Here is a 5,000-nt window from a genome sequence, read left to right as displayed (position 1 = left end):
CAAACGCCTGTGCTGCTATAGACGAAAACAAGACTTTGGTGAAAAACAAACGTTAACTTAATATGATTTATAATGTATAATTAAAATATTTTAACATTTAGTAATAATTCAACATTTAACGCTTTTAAAACAAACTTCTCTCTCTCTCTCTCTCTCTCTCTCTCTCTCTCTCCTCTCTCTCCTCACTTCTCTCTCTTCTCTCTCTCTCTCTCCCTCTCTTTCCTCACTCTTCTTTCTCTCTCTCCTCTCTCTCTCTCCACCCTCCTCTCACTTCTTCTCTTCTCTCTCTCTCTCTCTCTCTCTCTCTCTCTTCTCTCTCTCTCCCTCTCTCTTCCTCTCACTTCTCTTCTTTCCCTCCTCTCCTCTCTCTCCTCTCTCTCACATCCCCTCTCTCTTCCTCACATTCTTTCTCTCTCTCTCTCTCTTTCTCTCTCTCTATCTCTCTCTCGCTCTCTCTTACTTCCCACTATCTATCTCTCTCAGTTGTTTACATTTTTGATTCAATTCCACCAATTCTTGTGTAGCAGATAATTTTATTTTTTAAATGAAATAATGTATCAAAAATTATTGTCTTTCGGACATAAATACAGCCTTCCACGAGAGTCACCGGCAACTTAAATATAGAAATAAATTCTAAGTCAAATCCGAGGAATAGAAAGTCTACAATACTGAACATTTTAATTTTGTTTAGCGCAATATTCAATAAATGAATAAAATAAAATATGCATTCCCTTTATTCATTCCCAACGAGAAATTTGTCTTTAGGATCTATTCCAAGGGAAGACTGGAATCACCCAGGCGTCTGCCCGCTGTGATGCAGCGCCGCAAAGTGAGCTAGAGTTAGGTGACTTGCTCAAGGTCACACAGCAAGGCGGGTAGTAGAACCCGAAGCCATCTTTAACTTATAGCCTGACACTGACCAAAAAAATTACGTCAAAAGACAAGTCTTTGGCCTCAAAAGAAAACAAATTGTGAGTTGTATTCACTTGTTTAACCAATGGAATGAATCACTTGTTTTCTTCAGCTCTACAAACGACAACTCACTAGACGTTGCACAAACCTTAAAAATGACGTCAAACTGTAAGTCCTAGAGGGTTCTAGAGTCAGGCTATTAGTTAACGATGGCTATTTACGGTCGAACTCGGTACCTTTTGGTATGAAGCAAAGACCATACCGCTAAACCACGCTGCCTCCTATGTACTCAAACCCTTTTATAGGGTTTCTCAGCTAACATCAAAATTTAACGTGAGGTGACGCTGCAAGGCAATAATATTACATTTTGTTTTCGACAGAGACAACGCTATTACCGGGCCAGATACTCATTTTACATCCTGCTGCGATGAGAGAATGTAAGTAAAGAGCTGGTTCCACAAACTCAAGTTTGCACCTCCCAAAGTGCAATTAATTAATTGATTATTTTTTAAATGTAATTTGATCTTATTAATTTTTATTTTTTTATTTATTTATTTATTTATTTATTTATTCATTTATTTATTCATCTATTCATTTATTTGTTTGTTTGTTTGTTTATTTACTTATCCATTTAATTAAATATCTTTTAAACTTTAAATTGTCATGTGGATATAATTGTTTCCATTAATTTCATGACTTTGTAGACTGGTTTGTAAATGTTGACCAGTAAAATGCATGACATCTGAAATAATGTAAAATCATAATTTATCAAAGACTTATGTATACTTATTATCGTTGTTGCTTTCAGGATTATTTTTGTCATTAATTTTCCATTGTACTATGAACTTTGTACATTTATGATTCATTCGATCATGACCAGTTTTCAATTACCAGTTTTCTATGATAGTAAATGCTGTAAACACATTTTTCCTGACATTCAAAGTTGTGAAAAACTGTCTGTGAATGATACAATGTAATTCTGTAAATATAAACTATTGTATAAGGCATTTAACGGTAATTCCTATTAAGCCTTTAGTATGATAAGATAGGATAAGAGTGGGGCTCACACCTAGGATCCGAATGCGGACGTCATACCACAAGAATACAGGGGCAACACATTGAATCAGCATAGTTCTATTCAATGTTACGTTAACTCTCCCCTTACCGAGGATTATCAGTATTTTCCCAAAAATGGCAAGCTTACCTAGCAGACAAATGGATTTATAAAAAAAAAACTCAATCTCTCTACAAAACAACGCTATGTTCTTATTAATTTTAAACAAAGGTCACTGTGATGTACAAAATAAATCTGAATAAGAAACAAAAAATATGTATATTGTGTCGTAACAAATGTGACGATTTTGTTGTCAGGCGGTAAGGAGAGGGTTAAAGACCGAAGAAGACGAAGAAGAAGAAGAAGAAGAAGAAGAAGAAGAAGAAGAAGAAGAAGAAGAAGAAGAAGAAGAAGAAGAATTTATTAATAGGCTCTATTTTTTTCCTGACAAAGAAAATGCCCTTAACGGTACAATGTAAAATATATTCATTTTACAAAGGAATACGATGAAAGGTTATTTGTAAAAAATCTTTTATAGAGACTCAACTTTGCACTGCTCTAAACGGGACTCAAACCTTAGATTTATTAGTCCGAAGGCGAGTGTCAAACCCCATTAGAACCAGAAAGCCACACAGTTACATTTTGAATTTTTCCACAATGAGAATTCTATTTATTGACAAAAATCGCCATTATATCGACTCACCTGAAGTGTTAAGAGCGATGATATAAAGTCCTATATCCGAGGGAATACGGTGCCATCTCATCACACTCCGTCTCTGGCCTGTCTCTGGGTGAACGCGTCGTCATACGGTATGGCCTTCGTACCGTCACACTGGCTTATGAAACCAACACGATTCATCTCTCTCTCTCTCTCTCTCTCTCTCTCTCTCTCTCTCTCTCTCTCTCTCTATATATATATATATATATATATATATATATATAATATATATATATGTATGTGTGTGTGTGTGTATGTGTGTGTGTGTTTATGTGTATGTGTGTGTAAATATGATGTTTCGCCATCTTCTCATCTGCCATTGATCTTTAGTCTCTCAGTATTTTGATGACAAATGGGAGATCCGAACCGTCCACGTAAATTAAATTGAAGCTTCTATTTCGTTTAAATGTAATTTCATTTCTTCGAGCTTCAAGAAGCAATACTTACATTATGGCGTCGTAAGGAATAACTATCGCAAAACTCTGATTATGATAAAAAACTTGAGCTTTTTTATGACTAAAATTGTGCTCAATACGCTTTACAATGGGTCCGAAAATAACAGCAACACTTAATATATAAGACGACACATAAAATCTGAAAGATGTTATTCATTTTTTTTTCGGCATCGGAAAAAAATCCTTTTACACTCGAGTCCAGTGAGAGATTGTGAGTCAAGATTCTGTTGATGAACTCATTTAAAAATAATTAAAATTGAGCTTTTATATAACATAATATCCATTAAACCTGAGTACGGTGAGATAATGTGAGTAAAGAGCATTTTCAAAGGACTTAACTATGCGCCGAGCGAGGCTAGAACCCAGGACCTTCCGATCTGAAAGCGAGTGTTATACCACAAAACCACATAGCCGCACAACTCAACTTTACGCCGCTTAGAACAGGAGTTAAACCAGAAAGCTGCAACTAAGAAAACAGCAGCAGCTTCTATTGGTGCTCACATTACTAATGTATGACGATCGACCCAATCTGCATATTCTTTACCGCACTCGTGCACCGTCACAAACCCTCCCGGATGTTTTGTCACAACACACCTTTCAACTAGATGCTCTGCGGTTTCGGGTTCGTTCCCACATCGAGTACATTTTGGACAGGTGGAAAGTCCCCACTTATGAAGCGATTTTGCCTTTGGGCAGGTTCTCGACCCAAGCCGATTCGCTACCACCCAGTGCCTCCTCTTACTGGTGGAGAAGTCTGGCAACTTCTCACCTCGTTTCGAGCAATGTATGTCTCAGCCTCCTCGATGGATTGAATTCGTCCAAACAGACTTCCATCACATATATTACGACTTCCATCACGTATATTACGACTTCCATCACGTATATTACGACTTCCATCACGTATATTACGACTTCCATCACGTATATTACGACTTCCATCACGTATATTACGCATGTCTGTCCGCAGTCAGGGAATCTGCGTACAAGGGTTGCCGGGACTTATTTCAGCTCGAAACGGGGACAATGTCCATTATGCGATTGAGAGGGGTATCACCATTCCCTCTCTCAAAAGGCGAGTGCAGTACCACAAGACAAAGCAGGACAAAATGTGTGGGTTTTTTTTAAATCTTGGAATACATTGCGCTCATCCTACAATACATTGCCTTACTCGACTTCGTTGTTGATGTGATAAAATTATACTAAAGACATTGACAAATATCGTAAGAATATCGGTACTAAAATGTGCGGTTATGTGGTCTTGTGGTAGGACACTCGCTTTTGGATCGGAAGGTCCAGGGCTCGGCGCATAGTTAAGACCTAGGAAAAGGCTCTTTACTCACATTCTCCCACCGTACTCAAGTGGAAAATGAGGCCCTGGCCATTAACAGCGTTGTCTCTGTCGGGAAAAAAAAATGGTAATATCGCGTCAGGCGTCATGTTTCGTCCTACGTGTTATGTGTTGCTGTTGGTCTGGAACCCTTTGTAAAGCGCTTTAATTAAGCAAGTTTAGTGGATAATGCGCTATATTATAAAGTAGATTAAGTTAAAATGGAGTCCTGCAAGAGAATTGTACTCTGCATGAATTATAGATTGGGTTTATTAGGCCTGTTAAGGAAAGGCGACTCATAGTATCTATCTATTATTATAATATTTATTTGTGGTGAGGGATGGAAAGGTTGCTTGTTTTGATCTGGGTTTTTTTTCTTCTATTTTGCTTTGTTTCTTTGCTTGTTTATTATTTATTTTTTTCTTTCTGATTTTTGTTTTGCGCTGTTTCATAACATAGACACATTATATTAACAGATTTCTTTGATTATATGTAAGCCAACGTGCACTTCATTGCAGGTCGGATAACCCAATT

At 37.2% G+C, this 5,000-nt stretch overlaps 1 long non-coding RNA gene across 1 annotated transcript in view; it reads right to left on the bottom strand.

Annotated features, from left to right (window-relative positions):
- Positions 1 to 2,730, bottom strand: part of LOC144956060 (uncharacterized) — a 45,559-nt gene extending 42,829 nt beyond the window's left edge. The window contains exon 1 of the long non-coding RNA XR_013641863.1: positions 2,670 to 2,730. This is a non-coding gene — a long non-coding RNA (uncharacterized LOC144956060). The remainder of the gene's footprint in view (positions 1 to 2,669) is intronic.
- Between the last annotated feature and the right edge of the window lie 2,270 nt (positions 2,731 to 5,000).

Source organism: Berghia stephanieae, chromosome 10 (genome assembly GCF_034508935.2).
Source record: "Berghia stephanieae isolate SIO BIC M18660-M18661 chromosome 10, UCSD_Bste_1.3, whole genome shotgun sequence".
Taxonomy (NCBI): domain Eukaryota; kingdom Metazoa; phylum Mollusca; class Gastropoda; order Nudibranchia; family Aeolidiidae; genus Berghia; species Berghia stephanieae.
The sequence above is the reverse complement of the archived record's forward strand: the minus strand, read 5'-3'. Positions and strand labels throughout refer to the sequence as shown.